This window comes from Anser brachyrhynchus (genome assembly GCF_964034855.1).
Source record: "Anser brachyrhynchus genome assembly, chromosome: 5".
Taxonomy (NCBI): domain Eukaryota; kingdom Metazoa; phylum Chordata; class Aves; order Anseriformes; family Anatidae; genus Anser; species Anser brachyrhynchus.
The window spans coordinates 37,827,140-37,850,255 of record NC_137699.1 but is presented as its reverse complement, the minus strand read 5'-3'; the positions used below and the strand labels follow the sequence as shown (position 1 = coordinate 37,850,255).

General features: G+C 49.8%; 2 long non-coding RNA genes across 2 annotated transcripts in view; both read left to right on the top strand.

Moving 5' to 3' along the window:
- The window catches only part of LOC308196747, a 34,601-nt gene extending 21,553 nt beyond the window's left edge, over positions 1–13,048 (top strand). The window contains exon 3 of the long non-coding RNA XR_013952374.1: positions 3,926–13,048. This is a non-coding gene — a long non-coding RNA (uncharacterized lncRNA). The remainder of the gene's footprint in view (positions 1–3,925) is intronic.
- An 8,360-nt stretch (positions 13,049–21,408) lies between these two features.
- Positions 21,409–22,059, top strand: LOC308196356. Its single transcript, XR_013952166.1, has 2 exons — positions 21,409–21,489; positions 21,573–22,059. It is a non-coding gene; the product is annotated as an uncharacterized lncRNA (long non-coding RNA).
- The last annotated feature ends 1,057 nt before the right edge of the window (positions 22,060–23,116 follow it).

Genomic DNA, 23,116 nt, shown 5'->3' with positions numbered 1-23,116 from the left:
GCCTCCTTTCAGAGGGGTGAGCCCTGAAACAAGGGGATGTAGGGCTATGGGGCCATGTGGCTGGTTCCAAGGCACTCACCTTGCTTGCTGTCCAATCCTCTCCTGTTTCCCACCACAACCCTTCTCCTTTGGCTTCACACTACATATTTTCCAAAGCATTCTGATTTTTCAGAGCTATGCCCTCCAGCTGAAGGCAGATCCATGCCTCTCTGTCACTCTTGGGAACCTTCATCTCCTGGCCTCACCTTCAAGAGCAAGGTCAAAGGAAAGTCATCCTCTGTGATGCCTTCATGGCCAAAAGAGGTTCCAGGGCAGTGGGGAATTTAGCTTGCTTTCAGAAACCTGAGAAATGCCTCCTCTTGCCTGTAGCCTGATTTTCCATCGGTCTTTACCTTGTTCAATACATGTGGAAAAGGGATTGGTGTTACTGCTTATTTTTTTTCCAAGTCCTTTGAAGTCTCAGCACTAAGAGGTCTGCAGTGACCTGGATCCTGCAACTCTTTCTCTAGATGAAAAGAGAAAGGTGAGGGCACACCCTTCTTGCTCATCCACCCATGCCATGCAATAAAACACAATTTATCTAACTCATGGCATCATAAGATCAGTGAAAGGGAAGCAGTGGTGAGGGATCCAAAGCAAGTTCCCATAACCCTTTCCAAGGGCTGGGAATGTTTCACAGCGTGTTGGTGTGGTCCTAGCAACACCAAAATTGATGGTGTGGGAACAAAAAGGACTTTGAGCCATTGCAACCATTCCCCCTGACAAGTAGGACCTGCACTGCAGGGGTACACAGCATGGCTGGGATGTCTCTGCACCCCACATTCACTCTAGGGTCATTCCCAGTTGCTCACCCCTTATTGCTCTAGCTGTGAGGGGAAGGAAATGATGCTGGAAGAAGCCCAGGGTTTTCCATCCACCACTCTCCTGTGTCATGAACATGTCACTTTGGCATAGATAAACCTCCTTCTCCCAGTCCTTTTAGCCCCTTTCTCATCTTCCATAACAGCAGTTGTGGCTCAGCCAGGTGGAGCAGTGCCATGCAGTCCATGCTACTTCCACGTGCACACAAAATTGCCAACTTCTTACTCCCTCTCTCCTCGGGCACCGGAGGATAAAAACCATCTGCCTGTCAGACAAAAGGTCTGATGTGATTTTAGTATTAGGAGTCACACAAAGGGTCTCAGACCTATGAAAATGTCACCGTATTGACTTCATACCAATGTTTATTCATAGTTCTGTTTATAGGCAGAACAGCGTTTTGCATTCAGCCTCATATGGTTGAGATCTATTATGTAGATGCAACCAGTTCTGCATTGGAAATTGGCGCCAGCATTTCACAGTGAAGTCAATGTTTTCCTATTGATTCACATCTACTCCGGATCTTATCTGTTATTCCTAACAGGTAGCCATCAAGTAAATACATGGGAAAATATTTCCCTTTTCTTTTCAGAGGAGGAATGCAAATGCATTACCCATGGCGAGGTTCATGCTTCCCAGCAGGCTTAAGAGGATGACTCATCAAAGCCCTGTGCTTGTCTTCTGGATCTTCAAAGTGTATCAACAGCATTTTATTGATCCATAGTCATGGAAAGTAAAGAAAGAAAAGAGTCAGAGATCTATACTGGTACAATATGCCTGACTTGAGTAATTCTACCGTTAAGCTACTGGGATGACACAGTGGAAAAGCAGGGTCTACAATATGATATTTCCTGTTCTCCCACTTCTAGAACAGTCCTCTACAAATACAGATACTTTAATCTAATGAAGAAGACAATATAAGGATCAGTAGCTGGAAGTTAGGCAAAGAAGACAAGTTCAAGCTAGCAGCAGGAGGCACATTTTTAACAGTGAGGGTGAGCAAAACCCATCAGGGAAGCCCTGTTCCCCTTTGCCTGAAGTTTCCTAACCAGAATGGGATACCTCACCTGAAGACTGTGTCCATCAGACACTGAGACAGAACAGGGTAAGATTAACGGGGCTTGTACCCAGGTGCTACACGGAGGAGATATGGAGGATATATGGCTCTGGTGTCCCAGTGTCCCAGCACCACAAAGCACAACACTGGAGCTGGAGTACCTGCTGGCCCCAGCCAGGAAAGCATGGTAGACCCCTGTTATCTCCTCCCAGAACAGGATGGCCGAGGTCCTTCTACCCTGCACCTAGCAAAGACCTTGCCTTGGAAACCTGACTTTTGTAGTGAGAAAAGACAGGTTAAAAGAAATAAAATCACCACCCCAGCAGAGGAAGTCTTTAGTCTTCTCACATGTACCAGCTGGGAAAATGCATGTTTCTGCATCACGAAATGTGGTGGAAATTACGTGTTTTAAGTGCTCATCCTCTCCCCTTTCCCAGGCTGGTGGGGGCAGTACCTGTCTCAGGAGAGCTAATAGTGCTTTCACTTATTTAATTTACGTCAGGGACGTGCTAGGCTGCAACAAGGCTTGCTTTTAGAAGAGGAAAGGAGCCATAGAACGAATATGAGGCTAGAAAAACCCCAGATCTCCATTTTTCTGTCTCCTCCTCATTCTTACCCCCAAAACAGCTCCAGAATCAAATAAACGCCTTTTGGGGGCAAGCTCACATGCAATTTTCTCCAGCAATCTCCTCTTTCTCATATTGCTGCCTGCCTCTCCCGTCGGTTTGCCTTCACCCGCCTACATCCGACCTACAGTCAGAGAAGCCTGGTCATAGCCTGGAGGGATTTGCCTTGTGCCTTTAGTGGGATCGCACTCGGTTTCCCTTATCAGTCCCTGGTAGGGCCATGTGTTTTGTCTCCGCTCCCCCTCCCTGCAGATGTGTGGTTGAGGGCAACGAAAGACAAGGGGTCCTTGTAAGTGACTTATGATAATTGCAGAGCAGCAACTGCTCTGAAAATCTAAATTCCTCCCTGACATTTCCAGTCTAAAGCTCCCACTGACTCAGCTGCTGCTTGTGATATTTAAACAAGGATTATCTCCTTTTTTATTCTTTTCTTTTTGATAATGGGATGGCAGAAGGTTAGTTTAACACTTTCCTATGGTTTGCTTGGCTGATACAGATCCAGCGCTCTTCAGGACTGTAACCAAATCCCTGCTTCCCAAGTCACTCCTTTGGCATGACTGGGATGAAAGAAAGCTCTCATGATACATAAATAAATAAATCTTTCTCTGGTTTGTCATCTTTTGCAAATATTTCTTCAGCTCGAGTTTATTATACTAGGAACTTTACTAGTTTTGGGTGTAAAAAGACTTTTCCCATTGCCTTCAGCACAACTGTGCCAGGCTTATCCCCTCTGAAACCTCAGGTAATCCATCTTGTGGTACTTTTTTGTATACTAAAAGGGATTTTATTTTGTAGGGATGCTGAGCAGTATCTATACAAATGAACCCTATTGAAAGCTCTGGGCACTTTTTGATGCCTGAGCCCCAAGTGCAGCAGCGCAGGGAGAGAACATGCTAAGCAAATCTGTAATGAGGTCCTCAAGACTGCTCCAAAAAACCTGGCAAATGTCCCTCTCACGCTGACTCCAAATGCCTTCAAATTTTCACTAGCTGGGAGAAATGAAAGGGAAGGCATGGGCAGATAAGAAAACCAGAGCAGAAAGAGGTACAGAAAGCTGAGGGGTGTGTCCTTGGAAAGAGAAAAGGAAAAGCATAGACCGAGGAGGAAAAGAAACCTTCAAGGGAAAGCAGTGCTAACAGCCTCAGTCAGAGAGCTAGGAAATGCATAAAAAGTTACCAATGCAAAAAAACTTTGAATATTTGAGGTTGTGAGCACTTCTTGAGCTGAAGAACCTTCAAAATGCACCATTTCCATCCATCTCCCAGGTAAATGTTGCCTAAGTTATATCCTCTGCCCACGTACTGTTCCAGGACTTGAGCATCCTTGAGGCATTTCTTCTTCCCATGTGTTTGTCATTTGTGTCTAGCTGCTGTCTCTATTTCAGATTTCGCCGCTCTGTGGGAAGGTGACCAAGGCTCTCCATCCATTCAGAAACTACCCGGCTGGCAAGGGACAGCACTGCAAGTGAGTAAAACCCAAGGTCAGACCCTCACATCCCCTATTCCAGCACTTCAAAAGGGCATCCAAGATGTAGAAAGTCAGTCTTCATCAAAACTCAAAACAAGAATCTAGCCCCAAGTCTTGGGTCATCTTGAGCAAGGTCTCCTGCCCTGGAGGATGCCCCAGCGTGGCCACCAGCACCCCAGGACATGCAGGCTCTGGGACAGTGCCGTGAAGCTGCAAGATGCTGCAGCCTCCTTGCTCAGAAAGGTGAGCGGGATCAATGTGCCCAATAACCTGTCATTATGGAGTGAGCTGAGCTGGAGCAGCCCCTCCAGTCCAATGCCATTAGCGAGGCATAATTATTCCTGATATTTGGCCAAGAAATTGCTGAGGATGGGGTGAGGGGGAGCCGAGGGGGGCCGGGATGCAATCCCAGCTCCTCACCCTGGCGCTGGGCATTTTGGAAGTGACTAAGCAAAACCTGAGCATTCCCTCTTGCTTTTCAAAGAGACGGAGGGATTGGGAAGGCAGGAAGGGGACTTTCAGATAGGTTCAGATTGGGGTGAACTGGGCAAATATAAGCAGAGAAGATAGAGGAAAGCCTGGAGAAGGCAGGCACGTGGCTTTGGACTGGACCCGGTGGAGGTTTGGGATGGGAGCAGGCAGCCGTAGCACTGACGTTGGCAGCAGCTGTGTCTTGCCACAGCCCCTATCGCAGCACCGCAGTCAGGCAAAGCAAACACGGCCCTAAATGGAGCCCTCTGGCTGCCCTGCTGATAAGCAGCACACGCTGGTAGCGGAGACAGTTGCCTGTTGTTCCCTGTGACGCAGCTCTGCTTTTCAGCCCTGGCCATGTGTGGAGAAGGTTTCTGCTAAGCCCCTGTTTGATCAGAACTGGCAATGCTCAGACCGCAGCCTTGCTTTTAGATGAGCCAAGGGTTCGGGGCTGGTGCGGCCCCACTGCCCGTTTTGGGTCAGTGTCATCAGTTTGTGTCCCACACCTTGTGGCAGCCCTCAAGGACCTCATCCAGGACAGGGGAGATGCAGTGTCACTCCAGACCTTGGATGGGCAGGCAGTCTGGTCTCCATCTTCACCTCCAAGATGGAAGACACCTTTTATGTTATTCCCACTGGTTTTCTTCTGGAATATTCATATCTGCGGTCCCAAACAGGAACACTGGGCAGACACATGGCCATGATGTCCTTCAGAGGGACCTCAGCAGGCTGGAGAGGTGTGCAGGTGGGAACATCACAAAGCTCAGCAAGTGAAAATGCAAAGTCCTGCCCCTGGGGAGGAATCACCCCATGCACCAGTACGTACTGGGGGCCAACCAGCAGGAAAGAAGCTTTCCGTGGAACCCTGGGGCTGCTGATGGACCTGGCTGGACCCAGCCCCAAGAAGTCTGCTCTGCCTGAGCTCAACCAAGTGATCCCCAGAGACCCTTTCCAACAGCAACCATTCTGCCATTCTGGGCTTGTCAATGGAAAAGATAATAATAACAATAATAAGCTTTTGAAAAAGATCCTCTTGCAAATCCCACCTGAAAAACCTCCAAAACAGAAAGAAGAGGGAAAAAAAAAAGAGAGAGAGAAAGGAAAGGAAGTGTCTCCCATTCTCCAACCAGCCGATGCACTTTTCAATTTCCTAGGGCAACTTTTATATAAAGACCACTTTGTGCTCTTGTCAATAATAGGATGCCTCACTGCCTTCTTTTATTTGCCATAGTACATTGGTGTTATACCCAAATCAGCTGCACAGCTCCTCGCTTGGTGACATCTCCTCAGGTGGGACTTTCCTCCAAGTACCACTGGAGGTGTCTGTGTCTAAAGGTGCCCCAAAACACCCCATTTTGGGGGCAGAGAAGCAGCTCATCCTCCCATCTCCTTCTCAGGTCCCCGATGCCCTCAGGGCAGCAGTGAGCCATGGAGATGGAGCGGTGGCAGGGTTGCAGGGGGCTGAGTGCCTGGCAGCTGCTTGTGACGTGCTGGGTGGCCTTTCACCTCCGCTGGCAGTGACACGGGATGACTCAGGGCTGCAGGCTGAGCCCTGCAACAAGTCACAGCCCGGGAGCCGCTGGAAGTGTTTTATTTCTGCCCGTGTCCCCACTTGCACAGCTGAAAGAAGCAACATTCTCGTATTTCCTTGCACAGCGGTGCCCGGGAGATGTGTGTAAGGCAGTTCTGAACCTGAAACCTCCTTCTGAGGGCCAGGTTGCCTTAAAACAGGATCTAAAGCTGGTCTAGAAACTAACTGTGCCTACTCTGTATGCAAGGCAGATTTAAAGCCCCATTGCCATCTCCGTCCTGCCTTTTGGTCAGTGATGTCAAAGCTCTGTCAAGTCTCAAAGAACTGTAATCAGAGATGTCTCCAGGAAGAAAATAAATATCCAAACCATCCCCTCGGCTCCTTTCTCCACTGTGACTCAGTGTCCACAGGAGGATTTTGTCCTGAAATCGCCTGATTTTGCAAGTCTCCTACACTTTCTGACCTCTCTGAAGGCTTCCCTCTGCCCAAGCACAGGATGCTGGTGGTCAGCCAGGGGTTGAAGTGGGAGGCAGAAAAGCGGAGCTGCTCCCATGGGCAAGCCCCTCATCAGGGTGGATGTCCAAGGAGGATTGCAAAACTTCAACAGCTCTCAGGTTGGCTCCTCTCCTCTCTGCTGCCAATCACTTGGACAAGGAGACGTCCGTAAGGAAGAAGAGGTTTCCTGAAACAAGAAGGGCTTGGAACAGCTCTCCTCCTTTCAGTAAACACTCATTTGTTTAATGGGTGGAGATGGGCACGAGGGAGCCTGAAATCTCATTCCCCTGCCGAATTTCCAGGAAGATGAGCGCGCTGACTCCAGCTGGACGCTGAGCCCCAGCCCTCAGAAGCCTCCTGTCCCTCGTCTGCTCTTGACAACATGCTCTTTTGTCCTCTCTCTCCCTTGTTTTTCCCATTTCATTTGGATCGTGCATCGCCTCAGGGTGGCTGCCGGTAATCTCTGCGGCTGGCCGCCTGCCTCTCCACCAGCCCCACCTGCAGCCCTGGGATATGTCACGACGAGGGACAGGGAACAGCTCCAAAGCCCCACGTGCTGCCTTTCTTCACACTCAGAACCCAGACCACCCAAAAAAGCTTCTGCTTGGACACTTCTCTGTATTAAGTGGGTGATTTTTTGGAAAAGCTGGATGCTTGTGTAACTTTTGAAAAAGTACCTGGCTGCTGTGAAAACCTGTGGTCAAAGGCTTCACTTGAAACTTTCTAAAAGGTCTTAAACCTCCTTTTCCTCTTAATATATTTTTCAAAACTACATCTTCCCTTTTTCTCTATTTTCTCTCTTTTCCTCATAACTGTGTGCAGTTTCCCTTCACCACGTTTCTTTTCAGCATTAACTAGAGACTTTCTGAAGTGGCTCATGGATGTGCTGGCATTTTGCAGGATTTTATTAGGCACCGGTCCACTCCAAAGCATGAAGAGGGCTTGACTGCATCGACTGTCAGGAGGCAGGGAGAGGCGAGGAAAGGGTAATTGAGGGTTTAGACAGCGCTTTGCTCTGCCAGACACCTACCATCAAAAGCAGGTGGGCGTATTGATCGGCCTCTCAAGTGGTCTGCCTCTCCTATTAGCCCTTTCCTGGGCAATGAGCATCGTGTTGAAGAGGTATAGATTTTTGATGCCACTGCAGGCTGCTGGAATTGGGAGGTGCAGGAAAATAAGCAGGTGTGATTTCTTTATGGGAAAAAGACAGGTTTGACGCCCCCAGGAAAGGGTACGTCTCCGTTGCACCAACACCTTAAGGGCAGCAGCACACCCAAGCTGGTCTGGGATAGATGTAGCTGTCCGATGGTGAACCCCTGTCATATAATGTCGTCTTAAGTTAAGGAGCAGCAAATGATAAGCTGAAAGTTTTTCTGTTTGGGGAGATGAGGCGTTAACATGCAAGGAAAAGTTAGCTGCAGTATAACAACCCTGCAAAGCTAGCCCAAAGCAAAGCATCCTCGGTGAAAAGGAGGACGGCAGCCTCTGAGCCCGAAGATATCTGATGCTTTAAGGCTGAAGGAGAGCGGTGGCTCGGGTGGTGCCTGGCCCCGAGATGCTTTTCCCCGGGAGCGCAGCGCTGCGGGCGCGGAGCAGCGGGCGGCGCTGCGGGGCCGTCCTGCTTCTGCCGGAGTATTCTGGTCGCTGAAATGCTCCTCCTGCTGAAATGCTCTTCCTGCTGAAATCGTCCTCTTGCTGAAACGGTCCTTTTGCATCCCGCCTGCCTCACGGGGCGAGGAGGAAGGATCAGCTCTCCAGGGAGGAGAGGGAGCCCGGATAGATGGGCTCCTCAGCTGCCCCCTGCACCTTGCTAATGACAGGCAAAAGAGGAGCCTTGCTCCTCAAAATGATGCTCCATGCAGAGTTAGGACAAAGACAGTGATGGTATCTGGGTGTCCCTGTTAGGAGGCTGAAGCATGGCTGCAGCTGTACTCGCTGTCACCTATGGATGCTGTGCTCACCCCAGCCTGCACCTAAATCACTTACTGACTTACTGCAAGGTTTAAAGACAGCGCTTTTTTTCCCGTGGATTCACACAATGCAAGTCCCCTAGGGCATGCTTTGTGCTTGCAGAATTATTTTCCCTGGGGAAAATAACCCAGTGAATGAATATGGACTCCTGATAGACTTGTGATGTATAACCCGAAGTCCTGGCAGTCTCCTGAGGTTGACAGCGATCTCCAGCTTGTGGCAATCAGCCCCAGACAAGCCCCTGAATGAGGCTGTTTCGACATCTGCCAGTGATTACTGCCCAGGTGAGGCTGGTTGGCCTACGCTTGACCAATAGCAGGAGAACATCCCTCAGGGGCACTTAGAAAATCCGTGCCTGCCATGAGCTGTGCCTGGCATTGCCTTTCTCTCTGGATGCTCCCAGCCCATTGCAAACCACCCCCTTCCCTCCCAGAGAACAAGGCTGGGAACTGGGGCACCAAGGTCCATGGACAGGCAGAAGGGAATGCGTGCACCCCACACTGCCCAAACGCTGTGCTAGGCTCCCAGCTGTGTGGGCCTGGTGTTCATCTGACTGTGCGAGAAAAGAAAGGAAGGAGGAGGAAGGTTGCATGGAGGGGCAAATGCTGCCTGATAGGTAAGAAAGCATGGTGTTATATCTGAGTCCATCCTGAATGGGAGAGGAAAGTGGGGCGTAGGGACGTGTGATAGCACAGGGAGGAGTTCATGTAACAGATTCTTTTGAAGGGCTTATGAGCATTCCTTAATCCTGCCTATTCAATGCACAGGGTACAACTGGCCTGGGCAGCAGCCCTTTTTGTATAAATAACCCTTATTTGCTGGAAGATAAAGGTTTGAAACGAAATATTTTTGTCCACCTTGAGTATAACAGCTAACCCTGAAAACTCATCCTGGATCTCTGCAGCATCTCTTCCTCAGCATCTCTGCATGTACCAGAGCAAGATGCTTGTCCCCACCACCTGCCCATACTTAAAGCAGGTAGGCAGGTGGCATGTGTTCCCATTTGTCTCTGTATATGACTTGATTCAAACAGCAAAAAGCACAGGAGGTATTTTCCTGCCCAACACACACCGCTGGTGTCATTGCTGCTGGAAATGTCTCTTTGGTAGGATCTTGCTGGCTTTTGCAGATGTGCCAGGGCAGCTAAGTACCGCTTCTGGAGATCACTCAAGCAGATGTTGTAGGTAAAAGCATCTTCTCCTTGCCCTTAGGCTTGCTGGGAAGGACTCGTGCTCCCAAGTCAACCCACAGACCTCTGGGCTTCAGGAATTTCTGCTGATAAGGGAGGGATTACACAAGGTCAGAGCCAGCTGAAAGAGCAGAGGGAAGCTGAGGGCTGGATATGTCTTCTTGGGGCTTCTGGTACCTGCTCCCCACTGGACAGAAAATGTGTGTCCCTGAATCCATTTTAGCTTTCTCTTCCATGGCACCACTTCACCCCTCTGTCTGGTGACCTGTTAGAACAGCAAAGATTTAAGGATCTTTAGCTTTTACTTCCCTGAGTCCTAAATCTGAGCTAAATCAGGAGCTGCAAGGACGGTCCTTGACGGCTGCCTTCCTTTTCTTCTCCAAATGCTCTCCCTACTCCATCATGGAAATATGGCTGCAACTGAATGGCAGCTGTGGCTCCAGCTCCCGCAGCCTCTGAAACAGAAGGGAAATGAAGGAAGGATCCATTCTATGGAAAGAAAAAGAGCCCTTCAGCACCTTTTCCAGCCTCTGAATTGTTAAGGATCCAGAGAGATTGCAAGCAGCTCGCAGAACTGCCTGCAGAGCAGCATACACAAAGTTAAAAGAGCAAAACGACAGCGTGGCACTGGAGGGCCTCATAAGCTGGAAGAAATTATTTTATTTATTTTAATGTAGATCCATGAATTTTCAGGATGACACGGAGCAAAGCCTGATTTGCTTGCAGATGGGGTTGTTCCCAAGCACCTATGTCATCTCTATTCCCTCCTCTGCCCCTATTCTTCTCCATCCATCCTGCTGGGCGCAGCACCCTCTGATACAGCGGGGGTGGCGAGGGGTCTTAGCCGCTCCTTGGCTCTGCTGAGAAGTGATATGTGGAGACAGCAGGCAAAAGGGAAATGTCACAGTGTCACCCTCATGGCGCTTGGGGGCACGTCAGCCTGCCTGCCCCCATGCAGGGCACGGCTCACCCAGGGGGGATACAGGCAGCAGGGGGGAGCTGGAGCAAAGGGAGGGACAAATCACAGCTACAGGGCAGGAATATCAGGAGAGTATTTGGGGACAGCCTGTATTTGGAGACATCTCAAAAAGCACCAGAGCAGATTGCAGACTTTGGGGCTTTCCTCCTCCTCCACCCCTTGCCCTGAGCACCAAACAGCCCCAGGACGATGCACCTGTCCTACACCAGTGTCTTTTCTGATGCTGTGCACCTTTGCACCATAAAGCAGTGGAAACATCCTGTTCTCTTGTAAAGAGGCACAATAAATCCCATGGGAGTGCTCCTATCAGTTTTAAGGAAACTCTGTAGCTTGTAAAATGCACGTGCCAAGTGTTTGCTCTTGTCCCAAAAAGCTGCTTTGTTCCCCTGTCTCTCAGCCCCAGGAAGCAGATGCAGTTTCCAAGCTGCTTGCTAACACCAGCTGGCTGCCTGGACACTGCTCTTCCCAAGGGCATCTCTTAGAGGGTGTTCGGAACCCCAAAGAGGTAGTTCCCACTACAGCAGCTTTTAGGTACATTGCCTGATTCGTGGCTCAGTTCATATGTCACAAGCAAAGTGTTCTCCTTCCCCAAAACCTGTAGCAATGTCCTAAACCTCCTAAAACGAGGAGGATTTGGTAACAGCAGACCCACTCCTCCTGCAGTCCCAGGGCTTGCCCAGAGCTCTCTTATGAGTAATAAAACCAAAACCCACTTGCATCCAGCAACATTCAGCCTGCAAGTATCCCCTCCCCTTCTCCAGGGGCCCAGAGTGCCCCTGTGTTAACCTCTCCTGGGTAAGGAGCACCCCCAGGTTTGGAAACTTTAATGTCATAACCTGTTTGTCCTGTTTAAAGTGCAGGGCAGGGCTGGGGAGCTGACAGATCCTGAGTAAGCTCAGCCTCCAGCTACCCTGCATCTTTATGGCTCAGTGAGGGAGAAGAAGAAGGAAAAACAACCCTTAGAGCCTCACATTTTTCTGTCTCAGCTTTTTTTTTTTTTTTTTTCCTTCAAAAAATAGCAGCGTGAGGCTTTGCCTGGGTGTTGGTGTGCGGATGAGGGTCTGGGCTCAGGTAGTGCAACGCAGTGATTCGTTCATCAGAGAGCATCTGAAAGATTTTCCTCCCAGATCTGAGCTTCTGGGAGAAGGCTGCTCGCAGGCGATCCCTCCCTGAGATGAAAAAGCTCCCTCTGTATCTCCAAAATCAGGTTCGCACCTCTCTTGATCCACATCAGCCACTTCTGTGCATGCACGTGATGAGCCACACGGCTGCACTGCGCTCTGGGTACCAAAAATCCCCCCCTTGCCTCATCTGGCTGCTTTGCACCCCCAGTACTTGGCTGGGAAATCTTTGTGCATGGATGTAATGTAGCCCCTAGATAAGAAGTTGAAAAAGAGAGGAATTGCATATTTCTTGTCACCTGTGCTGCATCTAGTATGTGTCTTCTCTGGGGTTTCTATTTGGGGGGTTGATGTGACTTATCACTTGAAAGAAAAATGTATATGGGGTTCTCAAAATAGGATATTTCAAAACTTTCTTAAAAACAGAATTTTCATCTGTTTAAAGCATGAAAGAGTTGGCCAAAATTACTTTGACATAACCTGAGGCCCTACGTATTTGTGATGTATTTATAGAAATAAGTGGTTTATGGTTTGTTCTGTACTTTAATGATGCTAACTCAGTGTTTTGCTCCTGGATGCAATAAATCTTGTGCCAGGCAAAGAGACAAATGCGGCCAGGAGTGGGGCAGCACTGTCTCTTGGAGAGGTGCATTGGCTCTCAAGTGATCCTCTGCCTGCTCCCTGCCCAAGATCCAGCTCAAACCTGGGTTGAATAAGACATCTGAGCAGTTAGGCAGAAGATATTTAAAAAAAAAAAAAAAAAGTAACGACATTTGAAGTGACAGCATGAAGTTACACATTGCCACACCTTGTTTTCACCTCCTCATCCCAGCTCCTTTTGGAAGCATTATTTCAGCCTGGGTACAGGTAGGAAAGTCCTTTGGCAGGCAGGCACACACACAGGGAGGTGAAACTGTATGACTTGGCACCTCCCGGGCAGGCAGCGTGCAAGGCTTGGTGGCTCAACAGTTGCACGACACGTGCCCAAAAACAGTGCCAAGCGCTTTCGCCTTTCGGTAGTTGCAAACAGAAAGCCGAGCAGCCCGGCCACCCGACAGGAAACATCTGCAATCAAGCGATCATAAAGCGAGCCGGCTTGTGTTTTATCCCTTTTTCTTTCTTTCTTTCCTTTTTTTTTTATGACAAAAATAAAACGATAAGTTCACTTTGAAACTCGTTCTTGACTTTAGCGCATACAAACTTAAAACAAACTAGTTTATGGCCCCCCCCCTGCCCCGCGATATCTCTGCTTGCAGGTGGCAGAGGCAGGCTCAGCCTGATAAGATTACTGATACGGAGGGAAACTGCTGCACTGAGCAAATGTGCTCATTAAGCAGGAATCTTAAGAAGTTGGGGATATTTGCCTAATGCCCTTCTCTTCTCCATCGTCCCATGGAGCAGAGGGACCAGAGTGAGAGCCAGGCTCTCCGTGGCTTGGGCTTGGCCAAAATTTGGGGGCATCAGGCGAGCACCAGGATTCTCCAGGCTCCTTGCAATCAGGATGGCAGGTGGGCATCCAAGGGAAACCTAAGCTGGATAAGGGTCCAAAAACACTTCCAGAAACAGTGCTAAGCAATACACCAGGCTGGATTTGGGGCTGCAAGTCTAAGGAGACCACCGCAGCGTGCCGCCAGATTTAGGGTCATCTTTGCTCATGCAGAGCAATAACTTGCTCTGGGGTTAGTGGATGATAAACATCTTAGTCATCATGAGTAAAGATAGGAGAACGAGCCTGCAACAAGTACGGCTCTGTTCCACCTTTATTTGAAGACCAGATGTTAAGCAACCAATTTTTCTTGGCCTTTTTAGTGGTTTAGTGGTTTCATTAGGCATGTTTCACTCTTGCCTTTTTCTTTTCAGGAGGGGATAAAACTGTCACTTTGAAAGGAAATTAGTTCCTCGAACTCATTTCACTCTGTTTTCTGCTTTTTGGCCAAGCATTTTTATATGCCTGGGTTCAGAACTTCCTTGTTCCTTATTTATTGTTAAGTACAAAAATGGTAACTGCCATTTCCAGGGCTGGAAATCGGGGGGATGTAGGCACAAAGTGACTGCCCATGGTGGATGGGCGTCACCTCCCTCCTTGCTCTGCTCCTTCCAACCTCTGATGGAGCAGACAAGATGCCCCAGTGCTTCGGTCTGGGGTTGGTGTTTTGAGTGTCATAGGTAAGACATGAACCTAATGAGCTTAAAGGTCACCACAGAAGGCACAGATTTAGGAAAATCAATGTTCTTACCCAAAGAGGAATTCTGGTGTTGATAGGAGTTTATTTGTCACCCAAAAGCAGTGACATCACTGAGAAATGTCTGGAAATGTTAAGAGGAGCTGTTATTATGTGTTTTATTTACATCCTTGTTTGATTTTATTTCTTAGGTTGGGTCCAAAACTCCTTTGGGAACTTACTGAAGGGTAAGGATAGATCCTCATCTCCACGGCTGCCCCCCTCTCTGTGCAGTGCTTCCTCTCTCCAGGGAGCTTTCTCTCACCACGTCTCATCTTTTGGGCCCTTTGCAATTACTTAGGGCAAAAGATAACATGCAAACACATTCTTAACATTCAAAGCGCTCCGAAATATCAGCTTGCATTACCGCTATACAACAAAGCACAAAGACCACTGATTACAGCCCGTGACACTGTGCGCTGCCCAGCCCCGTGGCTTGCCTGGGGAAGTGATACCAGATGTAAACACAAAGGCGGCATGATCTCCTTTGCATGTTAACTGAGCAGCCAGGGCAATCACGGAGCCAGACACACTGGTTCTCTTTCAGTGAGGATTTGCTCTCAGTACTCATACCAAGAGATGTTTTACCTCTGCGTCCTCCAGACTTGGGTAGCTTCTCTCATACAGGCTCTGGGACTTCTCCTTCTGTTCTTGCCCACGCAATTAAGATGAAGATTTTCCCTGTCACCAGCCTCTCTGGGAAATGCACTGGTCAGTGTGCCACAAAACGCCCATCCACTCCATGGCTTCAGCAAGCAGGGTGGTCTTCACAGATCTCTTACCAAAACACAAGTAGCACCTCGCTACATGACATGCTTGTTTCACAAATGAATTGTGAGGTTACAAGGGGAGGTGTCACCTAATGATGAAGCACAGCCCGGCAAGGATAGCAGGCAAACAGGGAAGGATGTATGGAAACAGCCAGCACAAGTGATGGGTGGGGAGAGGGGCTGGCGGGGCCTGGCGGGGCCAAGGACCAGGCTGAGGTGGGGAGGGGACAGCAGGGTAGGACAGGATAGAAAGTGCAGGGGGGAAAGCATCGCATGGACCAGCTCCTTCCCTCGCTAGAGCCACAGTCGTTGCCCCCACAGACGAGGGCTGGTGGGAGAAGTGTTGTACCCCCCAGCACAGCCCAGCTGTGGCAGCAAGTGTGGCACAGACAGCCCCGCTGTTCTCAGGGGGACATGCTGTGCTGGCCGTAAGCACAGCACCAGTTTGGGCCCTTCCAGAAAACAAACAAAAACCCACCCCAAAGTGAAACTCTCTGACATTCCAGGAATAACAGCTCTGCATCCCTCAGAGCCTAAATTACGCAGGCGGGAGCTCAAGCTGTAACATGCTGGCTGGTTTCTACCCAGCGCTGCGTTTTAGTCAGCTCTCCAAAGCAAACTGAAAGCCCCAGCTCCTCCTCCCGGGGAGATGAACATCCAGCAATAAAGCCGCCCTAAATTACTGCGAGCAGAAGAAGTCTTGCTCAAGGCTGTGCAGTGCCTCGGCAGGGATCCACGTAAAGCAGCCGGCGTGAGAGGACGTGACACGACCTGCCGCAGGAATTGTACTGAAACTCCAAGCGTGTCGGAGCAGGAGAGCATCGGGGCAATGACTGATGAAGATTAGCCTAGATAGCGAGGAGGAATGGCATGTCAAAGGAGGAGGGGGAAGCGATATGGCTACGGGGAAGGAAAGGCAGGGTGGAGCCAGCGGCTGGAGCTGGTGGCCTGCCAAGGTACATATATGTTCATTGAGCAATCCTGTTCCTCCGCTTGCCTGGCAGATAACAAAAGGCGTGCGGGCATCTACGGGAGGGTGGATGAGGAATGCTCCACTAGCAATGAGGGAAGGTCCCCCAGCACAGCCCTCACCAGGCAGGGATCCCCAGTAGCTCCCCAAGACAGGGTTCACTGCAGATGCCTCCAAACAACAGGGAGCTGCCCAGGATGAAGCAAAATTAAATAATAGGAAAGAGTGGTATGCCAGCAGGTGGTGTAGACAAGAAGGGCTTGCATCCACCCATGGTGGGATGGAGGTGGCAGGGCCCCTGGGCGTTGCTGGGGTGCTGAGCACAAGGGAGCTGGATGAGTGCTCGTGCTCGTGCCTATTAGGTTTTGCTCTCCAGCCCACCACCTGCACCGAGCGATGAATAGGATTTCGATTTCATGGCATAGAAGAGAAATTCAGGATCATGCCTCTCTGAACAGCTATGCTCTGCTGAATGGGCAGCTCAGTGCTGCACTTTGGCATGAGAGGTATTACCTCTCCAGAGCTTAAATATCATTGCCCTGCAAGCCAGTGGTATCACTGAAATATCTGACATCTCTCTAGTAGTCCTTCATAGTGGTTCTCCAAGCCACAGATTTCAAAGCTGACTATTGTGTTAGCTTCATACAGAGAGACACAGAGAAGAGAAATGACCTCTCTGGGGTCAGCTGTAATTCCCTACCTGCCTAGAAACCCATCCAACCATTGCATCTTGGTTCACCAGGCTTCAGTGCTCCTCTTCCATCTCATGCCTTTCTCTGTAGGCTGGCTGCTGATACACAGGAGTAAAGCAAAGCTGCTTGAAAATCCATGATAAGTAAGGTAAGAAAAAGGAAAGCCTAGGCAAGGGGGAGGACTACAAGACATGACCTATTGACAATCTGAGATTCACAACCCAGCAAGCTCAAGTGAGGGTTTTATCAAGACCAGCAGGGTCCATCACAATTATTTAGGCTCATCCTCTAGCAACCATCCGAACAGCCAACCCAGACTCATACGGTAGCACATAAAAGATGGTGAAAAAAACCTTTCTCACCTTCATAACTTCTACCTCTCTCCACATGCTCAAACCTTATTTTTAAAGCCCTTCTCCCTAACCCTCATGGCTTAAACAGGTCTTTGCATGGTCCCTAAAGGGACCAAGAGCAAATTAGTCCCAAACAGAAGGGGTTTGGGTGTAACCTTCCTCTCCATCCTCCCAGGGAATCCTGCAGGTGTCTGCAAGATATAATCAGCTCTTAAGAGCACTTAGAAAATAGGAAGTACCTGTACCTCTCCATACAAGTACCCACGGAGCAGATATACTCCTTAGGAGAGGTGTGCAGGGCTATGTGGACTTTGCCACCTTTTGGTGCTGCTGGGAAGTACCAGGATGGCTTTCAAACAGAGAGGGTGTATGAGGCTCAGTCTCTGCCAAAGGAGGGCTAAAATACAAATATGGTGCCTAAAAATTAGGCGTCTGTAGGTTTGCACTGCTCCATCCCTAGAAATATTGTAAATCACTGCTTTGCTGCTGCCTGGGCTTCCAGTACAGGGAGGGTGGCATGCAAAACACGTAGCAGCAGGGCTGCCCTAGACCAAGGGTGTGCCAGTCTGGGAGCCCTCTGATTGTGGAGACAGACTGGTGTGGTCCCTAGTCTCATCACCTGCACCCCCAAGCTCCCAAAAATGAGGAAACAAGGAGAAAGAGGTAGCAGCGTGAGTTGTACTCTGAGAATAAGCCATGACTGATGACAACCTGCATTACTGGGTGCCAAGCCCAGGCTGGATGGGGCCATTTGCATCTGCTGCTTCTCAGCTCAGAGGGGTCCACCCTAAGCTGCATCAGCCATGAGTCACCTCCTGCAGCCAAGAGTCCACTGTCCTTTCACCAAAGTGCTGCCATCTGGGACATCTGAGCAATGCGAAACATTTTTGTACACATGTTGCAGTTCTCGGGGGTGATGGTGGGTGATCCATATGTTACAACATACAGGTACCATTGCACATTTCAGGAACAGCGCCTTGTCTTTGTATGGAACAGCCACTGTTGGATGCAGCTGACACTCAGCATTTGCATGGATTTGGTTAGGTGGCAGACTGGATGTGAGCCTCTCTGTTGAGAAGCAGGAGTGAGGACATCTCATTTGCCTTGCCCTTCTGTTCACTTCCTGGCTTTGTGCAAAGTAAGGTTTTGACTGGTGTGATGAAAGACCCCTTTGGCAAAGCAAGAGCACAGACCAGGGGAAATCACGGTTTTGCAGTTCATGCCATTTCTTTACCGTGGTGTGCAGTGCTCAGGCTCCTTGGTGCATGGCAGGCAGCAGCCCATGCTCTCAGGATCCCTGCCCAGCCACCAGCATTTGCACGTCCTCCTGACCCAAAAGCAAAATGGCAGTGATGACCTGCCAAGAAATAATTGCATGAATTTTCATGAGCCTGGTGTTCTTTCCATTCCTGCCTCTCTCTGTTATTTGACCCCTGGCGAAGAGGCATAAATGAAGATCCCTCAGATACCTCTGTCGTGCTGATGGCTCTATGCTGCCGTTTGGACGCAGAGGAGATCTGATGCTTTCGCACTGATGGGGTGAAATGTGCTCTGTTCCTTGAAGGCTGATGCAAGAGCAGAGCCTCTGAGCTTTCTGTTTTGAAGAGCTCTACAATGCCAAGATAAAGCGGAATTGACCCTCCTCATTGTCAGTGCAAATTATGTGATACCAGTAAAACAGAAACACAGGGAAGACTTTGGCAAGAAGCTATAAGCAGGAGAGAGTCTCCTTTGCTGGGTGGAAAGCACTGAGCATGGGAAATCAGGCGCGCTGCGTGAATACCAGGGCTCTTCTCTTTAGCCCTGCCTGTTTTGACACCATCTCTGTTCTCACTGCCCGAACTTCTGATATCCCCCCACATCTGTTAGCTCCATGTATCCGCTAGGCAGAGAAATAGAGCAGAGCAAGGTGTTAGCAGGTCCCGAAAAAACCTCACCATGAAGGAAACAAAGAGGGAAACTGAAGCTCGTGCACAAATGGGAAAATGTTGAAGGGGAGGGGGAAGCTCTCCCATGGCTGATCAGAGCGGGGCTCACATAACTCAGGCTGCAGATGGAAACCCTTAAATCTGAATTCAGTGGGTGCCTCCAGCACGAGACTTCGGGCAATCAAGGCTCCAAAACATGTATTGCTCAGGCAATGCAAGCAGTGCAGGCACAGTGCCCAGTTCTTGGTGCACAGCTCCCTGCTGGGAAGTGCATATTTTGTGACCACGTTTGAGGCACCTGTTTTGAAAAAGTAGCCCAAGGCCTTTATTTTATAGCTGCCCACAGTGATAAACGCTCCCTCCAACCAGCCGAAGAATGCAGCTGCGAGCAAGCGTGGCTGGCTGCAAGCAGAGCAGCAGCTCATGAGCTCCTCACGGATCTTCAGGTACGTGTCCTAAGGAGAACAATCCTACCAGCCCCATTGGGGAACAGAAAGAGCCAAGGCAAGGGGAGGTGGAATGAAGTCCCAAATGTCTTGCAGTAAATCGGTGTGGCAGGAGGTGCTTTTTGTCTGCAGGCTTCTGCTCCATCAGGGACCTGTGTGCAAGAGGTCTTGGGAGCTACCCTTAGGGCTGGATCCTCCACTGAGCCCCAGGGCAAATATAGGGATCTTTCTGAAGCTATCCCACTGGCTATCCCACTGGGAGGACTTGAGTGCACTTTTAACACAGCTTTATACTTACACACACATACACACACCAAAGTTTCAGAAGCATTTTGAGCACTCAGAAGAGGTTTAAGAGCTGAAGTGAGGACTCAGGTGCTTAAAGTCATGGACAAGTCAATGCTTAAAAATTTAGATTATGATCTAGTAGGTTTCTGAAAAGCTCAGTAGGTGCTCAGCTGCCATAGGGGCTTGAATCAGCCAGCAAATCCAGCCCTCAGTCAGCATTGCTAATACATTATTAGCCAGTATAACGTGTCTGAAGAAACATTTTCATCCATGTTACACTCAGCAAAACGTTACAGCATCAGTACAGCTCCTCTGAAGAGATCCTATAAGGATGTAGGCAACGTGAGAAGCAGAAAATATATCTGTTAGTGTAGGAAAAATATTATTACAGAAGAAAGAAAATAATGGTTTCATGTTGGTGGACTTCTGAGGCAGGGTAGCAAATTTCTCTTCTCTGAATCATTCCCGTGTCAGGTTTGCCAGGACCTCATGTCAGAGAAGTAGTAACCCAATCCATGCTCAGGTTCCTCCTATTTCTTTGATTCGCCCCCCCAATAAACTTTTCACAATCAAAATTCCAGCTGCTTCTCAGAAATGCTCAGAATTTCTGACCTGCAAGTACTTTGTGTTCTGGTTTGAAAGTGTTTCTTATGAGTGAGCTTTGTCCACCTTGGAAGCAGGGGTAAGAATGTGCTCCTCCTGCTCTCCGTGCAGCCTAAACTGAATAATAATTTCAGAGCAGTTATTACAGCAAAATTGCAAGTGCAGAGGAAGTAGGTATTATGAATGTGTAGCTTACATTATTTGAGCTGTCAGTAGGTCTCTCCACTTCTGTTATCCACAGAAAGCTCTCAGGAGAGGTCAAGGTCTGGGCATTTACAGCCCATGGTGTGGCTCAAGGGGCCGCCAGTGGCATGTCCCCAAGGAGGAGTTCATGCCACCACATGCTTGGTTTTCAGCCCACCCTCCTCTGGCTTGGGATGGGATATGTGAAGCTGGGAAACACTTCCAACCTCGGAGAAGAAGCAAGGGACACAGGGACCCTAAAGGTCACATCCCCCCTGGAGACAGTGAGGACTGGGAGGGCCAGTCTAAGAAGTCAGCAACACACATGGTCTCTCCCATCCGACTCTGCTTCCTGGAAGAAGTTTTATTGCCACTGAAATGCTTAAACTCTGTGAAGCCTTTGCCAGCTGGAATAGTCTCTTTGCACCTGTCTTTTTGTTGACACAAATCCCTTCTCTAATAGAGCTAATCACTCCGCTTTGATAAATCTGCCAGGCCCCCGATACGAGCTCCCTTCCAGCCCTCGGCATTAAACAAACAGACCATTGTCTGCACTGGGCCAGCCAGCCTGTTAATGGTTAAACTGGGAGCAGGCAGGCTGGGGGGAAGGCAGCATCACAGGCTGCAAAGGGATGGGTCTGGACATACCCCGTGCTCACCAGTCTGCAGTGGAGCACTGGGTTACTCCCTGAGCTCTGGTGCACCCACATAAACCAGGTTTAAGGTGGGCGATGCCACCACAGACTTCCCTCCCAGGAGGAAGCAATGCAAGGACTGCTCCACAGCAGAAGGCTTTTAACAGTAGCATTTCAGCTCGTGTTGGCAAAACAAGCTTTTTGGCCCGTTAGTCGCCTCCAGCGACACAGGCTGCACATCCTTCTGCGTGTGTGGGATGAGCAAATGCAGAGGTAACGATGTGCCATTTGATGGCACTTGAGCAGTGACTGCAAAATTCGGTCACGCAGCCCAGAGCAGCACACAGGCACTAGGTGCCTGCCCTCCACTGGTATTAGCTGTATCTGTAGGAAGGTCTTTGAACATAATCCCCAGGAAAGCTCTCTAGCAAGTGGTAATCAGCCCCACGGTATTCAGATGAAACCCGTTACCATTCACACCAGCTAACAAACCCATCAGCACCAGCAGATGATTTCTTGATGGCTTTGTTCAGGCTTGCTGGGTGCCTCAGGTGAGCTTTATCCATGTCACCAAGGACACCAGAGGTGCCCCAGGAGGGAGCTCTGCCAGCCTCGGTCATGCTCCCAGCACCAGGTAAGCATTTAGCCCTGTGTCCCCTTATAAAACACCTGCTTTGTGGTCCTGCCAACCTGGAAGGAGCTCATCTCCTGCTGCAGGAACCCTGGTGGCTTCAGCTCAGTCCTGTACTAACCCCCTGAGGTCCCAGCACTCAGTGGTGGCTTCTCACGGCCACTTTATCTTGATGATAAAGCCAGAAGGGGACACAGATGGTCACTGTTTGGGAATGCTGTTCATTCTTGCGAGTGAAGAAACATGGATGCTTCCAGCCCTCCCAGAGCAGTGTGTCGCAGATAATGCCAATTACAGCTACCAAAGTCCTGCTGCCCCTCTCCATCTTTCCCCACCACAATGTTCTGAAGACCCTTTCTTTATATCATAGCCCTGAGGCCTCCTTGGCCAAACAGGCACTGCATCTCCACCCGGCTATGGGTGAGCTGACACTCATGGGGATGGCCAAAGAGCAGGCACAGAGAGAGCCTTGCACTTTGTCCGTGCTGGCAAAGCCTGCAGTGGTCACTGGAGGTGCCAAGCACTTTGCATGGGCGAGTGGTGCCCCCGGGAGGGGTGAGATGGCTCGCAGGAGATTGCCAAAACGGATGATTAGGGACTTGTTCGTGCACAGCCTAATCCTCCTCCACTGCTCGTGTGGGTGCAGGAGCCTTCCAGCTCCTCCGTACCCACCCCAAGAACAGGAAGAAACTTGCACCCGAGGGACTCGGCGGCGCGGGAGAGCCGCAAGGTCAGGAGCCTGGCAGCATCTGACCAGGGATTGCCCACGGTACATGGAGAAAAAACAATAGCGGGATCGGACAGTGATGCAAAACGTCGAGAGCTTGCAACTGCCAAGAGATTTAGAAAGAATGTGCATCCTCAAGGAAGCGAGCAGGAGGAAGGTGAAGTGGGTGCAGCTGGGTTTGACTTCCAGGGCTGCCTTTGCTGTAGCGCCCATGGGCACAATCCTGCGCCCAGCATTGCCTCCCCTCCTGCCTCCTCTGGAAAGGGCCTGGGGAAGAGCACATCCACCTCTCCCTGCATGCACATGTGGCAAGAGAAATGTATTTTTTCTCCTTCCCCAAACAATTAATGTCAATGCGGAGAGGCAGGTGCTCCTGGCGTGATGCCCTCCTTTTTGTTTACAGAACACTCCTTGAAGATTATTTGTGTTGAATTATTTGTGTTGAAATCTTTTGGCTTTTCTCTCTCTCCTTCTCTTTTTTCCCTCTTTATCCCTCCCCCTCATCGTGTTAGCATTCTTCCAGCTGGTTTTTGTGCCCCATGGGCCCTTGGCGAGCAGCCCATACACCGGCGGGGAGCCCCAACGGGCTCAGCCCAGGCTGGGGGCACAGATGATGCTCCTCGGGCATCATCCCCACCTCGCTTTGTGGCTGGTGGGGAGCAGAGTGAACCGGGCCATTGTCCAAGGGCTGCTGCTGACCCTGCCATTTCCATCTGAAAGGCAACATTCATGTGAAAAGCATCGCTTCACATCTTTTCCTCCTCTCCCCTTCCTCCACCCCGCCTCGCACCAGCATCTTCCTCCCCTTCTCTCCCAACTCTCTGCCCCAGGAGGCACCAACATGGCTTTACCAAAAAACGGTCTCAACCCTGCACCAAAAGCTCTTACTGACTTACAAAACTG